Here is a 14,739-nt window from a genome sequence, read left to right as displayed (position 1 = left end):
TGAGCTCTGAAGGTCACAGGTTCAAGAAGGGATGAGTTGCCTCGCATGGCCCAAGCTGTAGGGCACTGTTCCATGAGCTGTGGGAACAGGAGACTGCACAGATTGACCCCAGAGCAGGGTGAGTTCAGTCAGGTGGGGAAAACCAGTCCAGCACCATTACATTAATGATATTACAGGTTCTGAGACAGTCTTTAAGTCCTTTGCTTCAACATGGAGCATCACTGTGCTCTCCCTGTGCTCCCGGGGGCTTGGCTGGCTGGTGCTTGTCCATCACACCTGCACTGTCATGGCATCAGTTTCTCACAAATAATCCAAAATGTCCTTGTGCCACCTCTGTTTTCATGATCTGACTGAGAAAACTCAACTAGAAATAGCCTGAATTTTCTTCCGCATGTGGTGATTCGAAAGGGTATTTTGTGGCTGAGTACAGAGCCATTTTTGGGTTCCAAACCACAAAAGATAATGTTTGAAAAAGTGCCTGAAGTACTAGGCTGTTGTCTAGAGATGCGATCAAGAGGTGCTGTCTTTCCTTGTGGAAGAACTGCCTTGTAGGCAGAAGAATTGGGCTTGTTTTTCCAGCTTTCTCAAGGTCATGTTGTTGGCATGGGATGGGGAACAGGTGCTGTAATGGAGTAATTAATCTTGGAAATACAGTTTAGGATAGCACCTAAAGGGGATCTGTGGTTGAGGGAGGCAGGGTTCCAGCAAAGGATTCTTAGAGCTCAGCCGTATTTAAGTGAAGATTTGGTGATGGGGGAAGATTTAAATGGGAGTTTGGTACCTTTCAGAGGGCAAAGGGGCTCGATAGGAACTGGCTTCTCCCATGGCTTGGAGGCAAGTCCTGCATGGGACAACCCCCCATGTCTTGTTTTAGATGATGATTTTAAAATTAATAGGGTGGGAAAAGGTGGTGTGCCTCTGCTCAGTGAGGTAACTTGTGAAATATGTGCTGAAGTTCAGTGTGAAGAAATGTGCCAGCAATGAGTCCAGGGCTGTGCAGTGCAGGATAAAGGAGTGTTATCATCAGGATGTGCTTCTCTTGGCTACAGATCTCTGTGAGTACCTGTGTGGCATCTCTGCTTTGTTTCAAACTTAACTCTGAAGTCCAGATGAGTGTGAGAGGTAGAATAAACACTTTCCAGCTCCAGAGACTTCCTCTATTATCACTCTTTGTTCAGTGTCTTCTTGCAGGGCATTGGCTTCAGTTTCTCTCACTGCTAATCCCAGGAGTCTATAAGATGTTTTCTAATCTCTTTGCACCAAACTGTTGCTGTATCACAGTTTTGGTTCTTGAGGAACCTTTAAGCCTCTCTCTGCAGTATCACTATTTATTAAGTCATTCTAGGATGGGAAATACAGTTTCATGAAGCTGCACACACTTCCTATGGCTTCTGCTGCTGGAATAAGTGAATTCGAGGATGTCTTAGGAAATGCAGTTTCAGTTTTTGGATAATCCAGTATCTAATAATGCCCAAGTCTTAAGCTTTTTCTGTGGACAAGGATGAGAGACTCCACTCCCATGTGGATTCCTTTTTGTTATACTGCACAGCTGAGATGGTGCTTCATTATTTTCCTCACTGGGGGAATATATGTGGATAGGTCTCCTATGACTTTATCATAACAGTGGAGAAATTCAGGGTCTTTGAATTCTTTGTTAAGTGGGATTGATGCCAACTTTATGTTGTGGTCAACAGGCTGATGGGAAGGAATGGTGTGCAGAGGGACCTGGAGAGTGGGAGACTGTGGGAAACTCATGGAACTCAACAAGGCCAAGGGCAATGTCCTGTCCCTGGGCCAGGGCTGTCCCAAGCACCAACACAGGCTGGGTGGAAAAGAGATTGAGCACAGCCCTGGTAGCCCCAAAACCCCACTGCCCTGGGTGATTCTCCAGCCTGGGCAGCAGGGCAGGGAGGGATTCTGCCCCACTCAGGTGAGATCCCACCTGCAGAGGTGACTCCAGCACAGGGGGCCCAGCAAAGAAAGGACATGGAGCTGCTGCAGATAGGCCACAGGAGGCCATGGAGATGCTCCAAGGGCTGGAGCCGCTCTGCTCTGGAGCCAGGCTGGGAGAGCTGGGGGTGCTCACCTGGAGAAGGCTCAAGGGAGACCTTAGAGGCCCTTCCAGTGCCTAAAGGGGCTCCAGGAGAGCTAGAGAACGACTTTGGACAAGGGCCTAGAGGGACAGGACAAGGGAAAATGGCTTTCCACTGCTGGAGGGCAGGGTTAGATTTGATATTGGGAAGAAATTCTTCTCTCTGAGCATGGGGAGACCATGGCACAGGTTGCTCAGAGCAGCTGTGGCTGCCCCATCCCTGGAGGTGTCAAAGACCAGGTGGAACAGGGCTTGGAGCAACCTGGGATAGAGGGAAGTGTCCTTGCCCATGGCAGGGGGTGGAACAAGCTGAGCTTCTGACCCAAACCAGTCTATAAACACAGGAAAGGGTTAGAAACTTCTGAAACAGGAGTGTCAACACATAAGTCTAATGCCTTGAGGAATGCAGCAAAATCCTTCTTTTTGTTAACCACAAGCCTTCCCTCTTGTCCATACTAGCAGGTATTTATAGTTTTGGTGGTGTGTGCCTTGTCTTTCCTTCCTAATGGATTGCTGGACTACAGGGGGTTGGAAGATTTGTTTGTTTTGGCACAATATTTCCTTTACATGCGCACGTCTGGAGTTTAGAGCAAACGGAGCCAGGCTGTGAACTGTGCAAAGTCCTTAACAAGAGGGAAAGGAGAGAAGCAGGAAGAGTTGTCATGTAAAATTACCTCTCTGAAATGGAACCATCCCTTCAGCTTCTTTCCCTGCTGGTTTACAGGCTGCTTCCTTGAGCTGACATTGCTCCATCACATGCACCTTGAGTTTGAGCGTTTGTGTCAGTGCTGCCTGTTCCTGCCACTTGCCCTCACTGGATGTGCTGTGGGTTGGTAATCCAGTATCCCTCCTTTAGGGCATTGAGTAGCTCCAGTGGTGATGCTCTTCTGGCACAAATTGTAGTGGATGTAACCAAAACAACAAGGTGACCTCAGAAAGGGAGCTCAGGTGTTCACTCACTGTTGAAGTGCCTTTGATTGACCTGTCAGATAACCATCAGGTGGTGACACAGTGCTGAGATGCACATAAAGGGTTATCAGTGTCAGTGGCAGAAGCTGACATGAATTAAATCCACTGCCATGACCTTAACACAGCAGCATTTCCAAATATCTGGCTTAATAATGAAAATAAATGTGCTGTGGAAGCTGGGTATGGCTTTGGAGTTATTGTTTGTGACTTGAAAAATCACAATTTATGGAATATCCTTGGTTGGAAGGGACCCACAGGGATCATCAAGTCCAACACCTGGCCCTGCACAGGACAGCCCATGTCCCTGAGAGCATGTCCAAACACTCCTTGAGTTGTAGCAGCCTTGGGGCCAAGACTATGCCCTGGGGAGAATGTTCAGTGCCCCACTACCCTCTAAGTGAAGACTTTTTTCCTAATATCCAGCCTAACCCACCCCTACCACAGCTCCATGGTATTTTTCTTGGTATGCAGGGATTTTGAGGCTTGCAGATGTCCTTGTAGGCATTAATGCTCTCCTGGGCATATTGTCCATTACCCAGTGCAAAGGCAGATGATGTCTGACCACCCCTGTTTGCCAACCTGTGCTCAGAAGAGCCAGGAAGGGATGGTGATGTCTCAGCCAGGCTAATCCTTCACAAATTTAAATTTGTCTCTTTACTGTGAGCTTGAGGGGGAAATTTGATGACCTTGATGATGCCCATGTCAGAACTGGATGGGTACTGGCAGAAGACATCTCTGAAACTTCTCCAGACTGTCAGTGTGAGAAACCAGAGTGTGTTTGTTGGCACTTCTGGTGCTGCACATGCCACCCAGACCTGTTCTGGTGTGTAGGATGGCTTTACAGGAATGCCAATGCAGAGATTCCATCTCTACTGATGCTGCTCTGCCTGGAGCACATGGACCTCATCTTGGCATCATTTTACAAAGAAGCTGCACCTGTCAAAGCACAAGTGGAAAAATGAGAGGTGTGGGATGGTGCTTCCTAATAGACCTGGAAGGAGCTAAAATACCCGTCCAGCATGTGAAGAGATTTAAGGAGCTGACAACTTCAAATTTGAGGAAGAAAAAAACCCAAAAACCAACCAACAGCACAAACCAAGTATTATGATTTTTTTAAAGCCATGTGGCTGCTCTTGGGGGGTTGGTGGCTCCTGCTTGGCTTCCCCCTGTGGGTAGGTGCTGCAGGCCACTTCCTTGCCAGATTGAGGAAGGAACTGGGCACAAACATTTGCTTTCTGTGAACAAACGCAACTGTCTGACTGTGTATTTCGGGATTATGGTGCCTAATTGCCTGACTGAGGAAGTGCAGAGTTTTATGGAGCTGATGGTGTTTGTGGAGGTGTAGCCACCAGCACAGAATTAGACCAGTAATGAGGAGTGGACCTTGCACTGGGGAGGAGGCATCTCAACTGCCAGCAAATGGAGTGACCTTTGCCTCATTTAGAAATAAAGAAAGAAGAATGAATTATAAGAAATGAAAATTTAAAAGGCAAGAGACAGGATCTAAACATCTTCTGGCCTGCCTGCAAGGGGGTTGTGCTTCTCCAGCAGGTATTTTGCTTTGTCTGGATGTAATTCTTAGCACCTTTCAGTTGCATAAGTAATCCAAATCCTTCTGACAGCTGAACTGCTATGTCAGGACACAGAGTTTGGGCATCTGAGAGATTTAGGGAGTCTTACATCTCAGAGAGGAAGGAAATTATGGCTCTTTATGTACCATGAGGATGCTGCCCTGTGGGATAGGTGAATTTTGGGGTGGGACAGCTTGTTTTGGGGCTGTAGTGTTGACATAATGGAGTTTTTATAATCCCATACTGGGAAGGGAGACAAATTGCTGTAGAGGGTTTCAGGCTTTGAGTGTAACAATGCCTTAAATATCAAACTCTGGCAGTTTTTAATGGACCTTACCTATCCCAATGAAAACCTTCCTGTCCCAAAACAGAGATCAGGGTCCTGGCAACAGCATTGGGTTGTTTAGGCTGAAGCACTGTTTTTATTAAGCTCAAATTAGCAGGATTTATTACTTAGGGGTTGTGGTTCTTACCTTTCCATCTCCCTTGTGCTCTAAGCTTCCTAAGCAGGTGAATGGTTAATCACCCCTGTCTGACAGCGATTCACCTCCAAAAAAGCAGCCCATTAAAGGCTGGGGCAGATCTCTCTCCCTGTGTAGGTCTCAGGTACATAGTTTCCTCTTCAAGATACGTTTTAGTTGCAAACAAAATAAGTAGGTGATGTCAGTCAAATTCCTGCCAAATGTCTCATTACATGAAGAGACAGCGTCATCCCCTCCTCTCTCCATGACTGCTGGAAAAGGCAGTATCTTCCCAAAAGAAGGCAAAAGCTCAGATATTAAAAGGAAAAAACACATACATTAAATCATGGACTATCAAGTTTTCTTGTGTTTTCCCTTAATACACTCTCTCTCCTGTTGGCATCACCATTACTATTTTTTTTTTAAAGAAGTGCTGCTGTTCCAGTTCTTACATCACCGTGTTTCCAGTTTATTACCCAGCTCTTACGAGGAGTTTCTAGTGATGAGCAACCTCGAATGAAATCTATTGGGCAACATCTGGAGTCTGTGGGATGGAATGACACAGACTTGGCAGAGTTCTCTTCCCCATTTGCTGTGGGACGTTTGGCCTTTGCCTGCCAGGCCAGGTCTTAAAGTTCAGCTGAACAAAGTGTACTTGAGACTTCTACCCACTCCACCGTTCTTGGGCATGTTCCCTTCTTATCTTTTCATCCTCTCTTCACATGAAGCTATGTGATGGTGAGGAACAGCTGCCTGAGTTACTGTGGGTCACACTTAGAATCACAGAGGGGACATGGGTGCACAGTCTCTTACAGCCCCACAAGCTTTGGCTGGTGACTGCTGCTCATCCCTGCAGGACACACCTGAGCCAGGCTGGATCATGTACAATTCGTGGTGTGTTTGGCACTTGGTGACTAAATAATCTCACTGAATTAGGTACTTCATTCCTGTTGCATGAGAGTGGAATTTTCTCCAAGGCTTTGCTGCTCTGTGGTGGACACTTGGACACTGAGGGAGCCCTTGCACCTGTGCTGTGAGAGTCCAGATTTTTTCCTGTCTCCTGAGCCATCATGTACAAACACTGAGCACCAGGAGGCTGATCCTGAATCTGACCAGTGGTGTCTGAAGATCATTTCAGGAGCTGATATGAGACTTAGCAGAAGTTTTGTGTCATTTTGAGCTGAGGCAACAAAGAAGCCGTTCTGCTTGTTTGTCTTCAGCTTTTGGAAGTGCTCTAGGTATTGGTGGGCCAGAGAGGAGACAACCTGCCTCCATCAGGTAACCACAAGCCAAGCCTGGGGACTTGGAGCTTTAAGTTGGAATACAAAGACCCTGCATCTGAACCCCACCTGACTGCTGTTCTGACGCTTTTTATGGGTACTGGATGGCACTCCACAGGAATGTGTCCTTCCATAGGGGAAACACACATCTGTTGTGTGCTGGATTTGCCTTGGGACAGGGCCAAAAGGCTCTCAGCACCTCAGGGCTCCCTGTTATCCTAAGCTGGGTTCCACTAGTACAGCTTCTACCCACCTTTGCCACCAAGGCAAAGTCTGTCTTCAGTTTTCTTTGACCCATCTCCACAATTTCACAAGGACTTTGCTTCTGGTGAGAGGCTTTTCCCCACCCCACACACACTGTGAAAGCTGCCTTGGCTCTAAACTTACCCCCGTTCCTTTCTGAAACAGAGGAAAGCACTTCATGGTTTGGAGACTACTAAGGTTTTTGGGATAGGGGGAAGTTGTGTTTGGCTGCCAAGTTCACCAGTCTTTTCAAGCTGTCTGAGCCTGTCCACAATTTATCCTCTGCTGCTTTTCCTTGCCAGGCAGAGCGCAGATAAAACAGTTGTAGATGATTGAGGTGCATCTGTGTTAAATTAGGTTGTAAATCTCTAAAAGTGATGTTGCTGCCAGTGATCCAAGGCTGCTCCAGAGCCTAAGCTCCCGTGGTGGTCTTGTCGAGGACTCTGATACCGTTAACTGCAAACTACATCCATCAACCACCATGGATGAACCTGAATCTATGTGCTGTGGGGTATTCCTGGATGATGGATGCACATGGTTGTCTAGAAGTCAACTTTGCCCTTTTCTTCTTCAAATCCACTGCCTGAAAGGAAGGGGATTGTATAGGCACATCTGCACCTCTCTTTTTACTGTTAATCAACCTGGTATTTTAAGAGGAAAAAACCTACAGGTTTATGATGCCTGGATATCAGAGAAGAGAACTTCTGCGGGGTCTCTTGTAGAGCTTTTGCTGCTTGCAGGTTTTTCCTCATTTTCTCTGTAGCATCCACATAAATACATACTTCTGCTGAAACCTGATCTTATGTGGCCTTACTCAGCCTGTTTTGTGAGGAGAGATGGTATCCTGACCACCAAGCTCTTTGAGAAGCTGTTCAAAGACTTGACTTGATGAACTTGGAGGTCTTTTCTCACCTTAGTGATTCTAAACACGGCACTGTAAAGCTGGGGTGAGTTGCTGTACTGTCAGGAGATAGATCCCAAAAGTGTTGTGAGTGTGAGGGTCCCCTCCAGGCAGGGGCAGCAGGATGCAGGACTCCTGGCACGCAGGGGATGCAGGGGCTGGTGGGGACTGAGCACCTGCACAGATCACAGGGATGTGCTCCTCACAGCCAGGCGTTGGCACTCGGATGGGATTTCTACAGAGGGATGTGAGTCTGACATCTGCTCAAGTCTCAGAAGATACAGAGGTGCTGATCTGGCTGTTGCACTTCAGCTCTTTCTCTGCCCAGCCTAAAAAAAACCCCAAAAATATGTAGAGCTCAGGTTTCATGAGGGGATTTTTTCATTTTATTCCCTCATTCAGCTGTTCCTTTAACTGTTCCAGTATAATCTACCTTTTCATAAACATCACTGATCCTCCTTTTCTGACAGATTATGGTCTCTAGTCCTTTTTACATCTATAGGAATGTGCATCCCTGGCTGCTGGCACACGTTTGGCTGGGACTCAGTTGGGAGACAGAAGTCAATGAATTGATCTCACAAACCACTTCCCTGGAAAATGTTCTATGCTTTGTTTTGACTCTGCTTTTTTTTGACTCTACTCGTGTGGAAGAACTAAATTTCCAACTAAATTAATTTTTCCCTTCCAAACATTCCTGGCTTTTGTGCTGAGCTTCCATAGAGGGGATTGGGGGCAAAGTTCAGGAATGAACTTAGAGAATGGGTGCTTGGATCACTCTCTGTAAACGATCAGCTGAAATCACTTGGAAAGCTAACTCACCAGTGTATTTAGTTGGGGATTATTTAATTAATGTGATTTAGCAATTTTACAAGGTCTTCAAGGAAAAGAGCTCTTAGAAGTTCACTCCGCTCAGATGGAAAAAGGCACGATTTCATTTGGATTCATCCCTGTTTGTAAAAACTGTATTTGGAGGATGCAAATTTGACAGTCCCGGGCCATTCATGGATAATGAATGAGTGGAGTGATCTGCATTTGTCCATCCTTCTCACTTCCCAGCAACATAGACTTAAATATTGTTTGTGTGCCTCCTTATTTTCGGCCTGTGAAGCACTGAACATAACTAACTGCACAAGCTGAAGATTAAATTGTTGGGTCCAATGACTCAACAGAAGCAATTCATAATGTTTAAAAGGCATCTGCAGCCTCCAAGGCTGGGGAGGATCTCCCAAGTGAGGGGCATCCAACGTGACGTGCACCTGCTCGCTGTAGTTGGCAGCCCTCTTTGTCACTGCTGTTCCCAGCTGTAAATTGCAACAGAGAATTTTGACCTACTTTTTCAGTTTTTCTGTTGTTTTGCACAACATTGAGGACACTGAAACCAGGTCAGTGTAGGGCTGACTGGGGAAGCACAGATAGCTGCTGATTTCTGTGTAGAAGTGCTGCTGGGGTACAGCAGGGAAGTTGGAATACATCCGGTGGGGATCCTTGAAGTAACCAGAAGACTCTTGAGGGAGAGATGAAAAGGAAAAAAAAACCCAAAAAGGATATTTCTCATGTCTAAGTGGGGAAAGTATTTGACCTTCTATCTTCCCTTCCTTGGCTTGGGTAGTAGGCAAGCACCAGAGCAGGGCCCTCTTCCAGCTAACACCAGGAGTGTGGATCTGCTGGAGGGCAGGAAGGCTCTGCAGAGGGATCAGGAGAGGCTGGATCCATGGGACAAGGCTAGCAGTGTAAGGGTCAGTAGGGCTGAATGCAGGGTCCAGCACTTAAGTCACAACAATCCCATGGAACACTCCAGGCTTGGAATTGGTGTCTGAGGGGCTGTCTGGTGGGAAAGGACCTGTAATGGTTGACATTAGCCCGGGTGTGCCCAGGTGGCCAAAGAGCCAGCAGTGTTCTGGTTTGTGTCAGCAATAGTGTGACCAGCAGACCAGGGTAAGGATTGACCACCTTTACTGCTGAGGCACTGCTGAGGCCACACCTGGAATCCTGGGATCAGTTTTGGACCTCTCACAGCAAGAAAGGCAATAAGGGGCTGGAGGGTGTCCAGGGAAGGGAACTGAGCTGGGGAAGGGGCTGGAGCACCAGGAGCAGCTGAAGGAGCTGGGGAGGCTCAGCTTGAAGTGGTGGAGGCTCAGAAAGGACCTTCTGGCTCTGCACAACTCCCTGACAAGAGGGGGCAGCTGGGGAGGTGGGGTCAGGCTCTGCTCCAAGGGAACAAACAGGACAAGAACAGCCTCAAGCTGTGCCAGCTGAGGGTTCGTTTGGATATTGGGGAAAGGCTCTTCATAGAGAGGGTTGTCAAAGATTGGAACAGACTGCCCAGTGCCATGATGGAGGAGTCATCTCTAGAAGTGTTCAAAATATGTGTAGATGTGGCACTTGGGGACATGATTAAGTGGTGGCCTTAGCAGTGCTCAGTTAATGGTTGGAATTGATGACCTTAGAAAGCCTTTCCAACCTTATGGATTCTGTGATTCTAAGATAGGATATTTGGTAATCTGTTCATTTGTCTCCTCAGGATCAAGGCAAATCTGAAAACTCTTATTTTCTCATTATTAGAACAGTGACTTTGCCAGGAGTAAGTAACAGGATGGCTGCAGAAGAAGAAAAATTTTGCTGTGGCCAGTGGGAAGGACAGAAGCAGGATAAGAAATGCAATGTCATGAAAGTGGGGAGATACAGGCTGTGGGATGAGAAGGCTTTAAGGGATGTGAAGCCTGTGGAGATGTGTGTCCATGCAGAAGAGAGCAGAGCTGGGAACAAAGGCTTTACTAATTGCACTTTAATAAAGGCAGAGCATTGACAGCTTGGAAGCTGTCAGTGCACACAGTGAGGCAGAGCATGCACAGCCAGCTTGATCCCCTAAACTTAGGAGTGTGAGCTCATAAAATGAGTTCGTAGATGCTAAAAACATGAGCGAACACATCATCTGTGTCCTGGTTTCAAAATGTTGAAACTTACCTTACCTGTAGCTTGGCTGCTCTCCCTTTTCCAGAGGGTGGTGAGCACTTTATCCCAGTCTGTGGCAAAGCCAGTGAAGTTTTCTGCTGCTGAAGGCTCTACTTTTTACCCAGTGTGAGGGTGGAAGCTGGTAGCTCATATCTATGGGTTTATAACAAGTCAGTTGAGAGCCCTGGAGGATTTTCTAGTCTTTGAAGTCATGTGGGAAGTAGATCTTGTCTGAAAAGTGCTCTCCACATCAGGAGACTTACCAGACGTAGTTACACAGGGGTGGATGTTGGAAAACCCAGTGGGAAGGCATGTGCCTTGTCCTAAAGCAATGATCTTGGAGCTGCTTTGAGGGATTGTGGTCCTGTGTCTGTAAAGAGCAGGGTGAGTTCACCCATCCCAACACAAAATGGGGCTTTCTTCAACATCTCTTCTTAACAGATTTTAAAAAGAATTATGGGACTGAATTCCTTCTTTTTAGGGTGTTGTTTCATCTACCAGGCATTTGCAGTTTTGTTTCTGGCATGCAGTGATCTCCTTCAGGGATCAAAACCACACACAGACCTGGACCAGCCCTGCTTGCTTTGATTTGGAGAAGGGGGCGTTCATGGACTCTTTCAGTTTGGACAGATTTCTGAAACTGCCACAAACCAAGGCTTTGACAAAACTTGTTCCTGTCATGGAGGGGTCTCCAGAATAACTCAAGGAGGTCAAAGAAGTTTTGAGTTCAAGGGAAGTGAGCTTTTCCTTTGAAAAGGGGGAACAAGGATGGCTTTGGCTTCTTTACACCAACCTCTTGTTTGCAATGTCCTTTCCTATGTCTGAAGGGCTCCCCTGAAAAATTGTGTGGCTGTGAGCAGTGTGTCTGTGCCATTTATCAAACACTCCTTTACACTGCATTGTGGATATTAACATAAGCAGCAGCTGCCTTCCAGGGCTGCCTGGAATTGTTCCAGTCTGGGTTTGGACCAGGCTTGGAGCAACCTGGTCTAGTGGAAGGTGTCCCTGCCCATGGCAGAGGGTGGAAAAAAGATGAGCTTTAAGGTCCCTTCTAACCTAAACCATTCCATGATTTTACACCACCTGGAAGCTGGTTTCTAGCTGTAGTGCTGTGGGTTTATCAATGGAGGAGAGGTTGTGACACAGATTTGGGTCTAAGTGTTTGGGAGCATGTAGGATACAGTGCTGTTGTTTTTTACTTAGCTAACAGTGCTGCAAGTAATTTCCTTTCAAGCCTGTGTCTTTCATTAAATACCTGTTCCTGTGTCTCCAAATGTATTGTAGTGAAATCAATCCTGGAATTGGGCTGATTCACCATTAGGGAAATATCTCCATGCAGCTCCGTTCAAATGGAAGTAACTTTGAGGAGCAATCTTGCTGAGTGGGTGGAAAGGTAGGAAGGAATCATTATAAAAAACTTTGAATCATGGCAGGAAGTCATCCTGGTGTTCTGAACAGCCTTTAAATATTAATGTGACTGACAGTCTGGTCTTCATTCTTCTGCCGCTTCCCCTCCAGAGCCGAGTGCTCTGCTGGTCCTCAAAGGCCATATTTGATGCCATATTTACTACTTCCACTTTTAACAGGTGGTAATGATGGTGTAAGATCTCTGTGTGATCCGCAGTGCCGGCTGCTGGGCTCTGCTCCTCGGCTTGGCCGTGATAAAGAGCTTCTCACAGGCGTGGTTCACTTAGCTACTGCTGCTCTGAATTCCTGTTTGCAGGAGGCTTTCAGCTGAGAGAGGATGGTTAGTGTTTACAGACTGTCAGGCGTGACCTTTCCATCCTTCTCCCCAGGGAGACCTGATCCAGATGGGGAGCGGGGGAAGGACGGAGGCACAGGAGCTCGTAACCGTTAACATCTTACTTTGAGAGCCAGAAAATGGGTGGTGGGACTTGTGCTTAATTTGCCTGAGGAGTAATGGGGCTGCTTGTCCCATCTGAGATGTGCTGAGCAAGGTATAAATTGGGCAAGGTTTGTGCTCTTGCTGGAGATTTCTTTATGTTTCCATTTCTGAGGTTGTAGGTAGTCTTGGTCATAAATTATTCAGTCTTGATTAAAATAATGACTTTGGTCTCCAGGGGAAAAAAATTCTTCCCTGGCTTTGGTGGGTTTGAATATGTTTTCCAAAGTGTTACTGGTTTTTTACTCATAGAATTCCTGTGTCCTGCTCATCTTTCTTAGTGATCCAACTCTAGGAATACTCCAGAATCATGGAATCATTTAGGTGGGAAAAGCCCTGTGAGGTCACTGAGTCCAGCCATTCTCCCAGCACTGCCAAGCCCATCACTAAGTCATGTCCCCGTGTGCCAGACCATATGTTGTATTACATGGAAGATGATAGCTTTAAGTGGAAATAGAACATTTGGCTGGAATGTTCTGTGCCTACTTCTCTTGCCATAGCAGAGTTATACCAAATAGACAGATAGACCAAAACTTCCCATGCTTCAGTTTTATATTTCCAAAATTTTATCAGAAAGACCTGTGTGAATAAATCCACCTACTACTAGAAGTCATTCTCACGTTTGATTTGAGTTCAGCAGTAAAAACTCCATAGTTTCACTGATGATTCTTTTTCATGTTATTTGTTTTGAACCCAGTCTCTCTTCCCAGGACAGCCTGGGGTGGAGTCCAGTCAAAGTGATTTTCTGATATCTGATAGAGCCTCATCACTTCTCCTGCTGACTGGTTTCACAGGGCAAAAACAACTCTGCTGTGTCTGTGCCAAGCATGGCAGCTGAGAGTATGTGGGGATGTCTGTGATGAAAAACCAGTTCAGCCAGTTCACCAGTAACGGATGGTTCCTGCTTATCCATATTCAGTTCTAGTATTAAATCTGGGATTAATTCAGGGGGCAAGTAAAGCTTGGTTATGCTAAATAATTTCTTGTACATTAACATCTTGAGCTCTTTTGTCTAGGCCAGAGGTGCTGAATGGCAAATGATGTTTCACACCTTACTTGGGAGCATGTTGGGAGCTTGTCACTTTGGTTTGTGGCCAAACTGGTGATGTGGGTGAGACATGGAGGTTCTCAGGTGACCTGGTGATTGTCAGACCTCCTGGATATGCTGCAGACATGCTGTGTGACATTTTCTGCAGGGATCTACAACTGTCTCAAGTGACACGGAGAATTCCAGTACCCTAAAGGGAATGGATGTATGGGAAGGCTGAGGAGGGACTTGTTACAAGAGCAAGAAGTGATAAGGCAAGGGGGCTTTAAGCTGAAAGGATGTATTTAGATTGGATATTAGGGAGAAGTTGTTCCCTGTGAGGGTGGGGAGGCCCTGGCACAGGATCCCAGAGAAGCTGTGGCTGCCCCTTCCCTGGAGGTGTCCAAGGCCAGGTTGGAGGGGCTTGGAGCAACCTGGGTTAGTGGAAGGCTTCCCTGCTCATGGCAGAGGGTGAAATGAAATGAGATGGACTTTAAGGTCCCTTCCAGCCAAACCATTCTGGGATTCTGTGATTCTATAAATACTCAAAACCTGGAATTTCCAACTGGTAGTTCCCTGAAGTTTATGCATCCAGCACGAGTGACTTCTGCCTTCTATCCGGGTGCTTTAGGTCAAATGAAAAGTCTCCAGAAATAAAGTGTTCCACAGCTGGAGGCCAGGGAAAGCATAGTCAGATTTCAGAAGAGCTCATGCTTCTGTTCTGTGTGGATGGGTACTTGTCTTTTATTTTTGGATAATTGGAAGTAGGTAACTTAGCTTCATCCTCTGGTGGACCAGAGGATCATCACTGGATGGGCCAATGCCAGGTTAATGGTTGGACTCAATCATCATGGAGGTCTTTTCCAACCTTAGTGATTTCATGGCAAAATGAACAGAAGAAACTCTTGCTAAGCCCTCTACAGAGGTATTTATGCAGGATAACTGAGCCAGTTGCCTGAGTAAAGCAATTGCTGAGCCCTTGTTTACATGGTTCTGTTTCTGGGTGTCCTTCCACAGGTCTCATTAAGCACTTCTGTGATTGTGAGGCATTGGAAGTAGGACACAAACTGTGTTGGCAAAATTACACAGGAACTGTTCTATTCACATCTGGAAAATCTGAATGCAGCAGTGTTCTGTAGGGCTTCAATCCAGTACCTTTATATCCTGGGATATGAGGGGTAGTTCCAGATGTATTTATTCTAATTCTTGCTTGAGAACTGCACCCCAAGAGTGCCTGATACTATCTCCTGATGCAGCACCTGTGCAGACAAGACATCCTGCAACCTTTCCCTCTATCATTCTGATTTCTTGGGAAGTGTGGGGAAACTCAACTACCATGC

The 14,739-nt window shown here is 46.5% G+C and overlaps 1 protein-coding gene across 1 annotated transcript in view; it reads left to right on the top strand.

Moving 5' to 3' along the window:
* Nucleotides 1-14,739, top strand: part of CSNK1G1 (casein kinase 1 gamma 1) — a 102,989-nt gene that overhangs the window by 27,446 nt on the left and 60,804 nt on the right. The window lies entirely within an intron of this gene.

The sequence above is a fragment of the Zosterops lateralis genome (assembly GCF_965231275.1).
Source record: "Zosterops lateralis genome assembly, chromosome: 13".
NCBI classification, from domain to species: Eukaryota; Metazoa; Chordata; class Aves; order Passeriformes; family Zosteropidae; genus Zosterops; species Zosterops lateralis.
The sequence above is the reverse complement of the archived record's forward strand: the minus strand, read 5'-3'. Positions and strand labels throughout refer to the sequence as shown.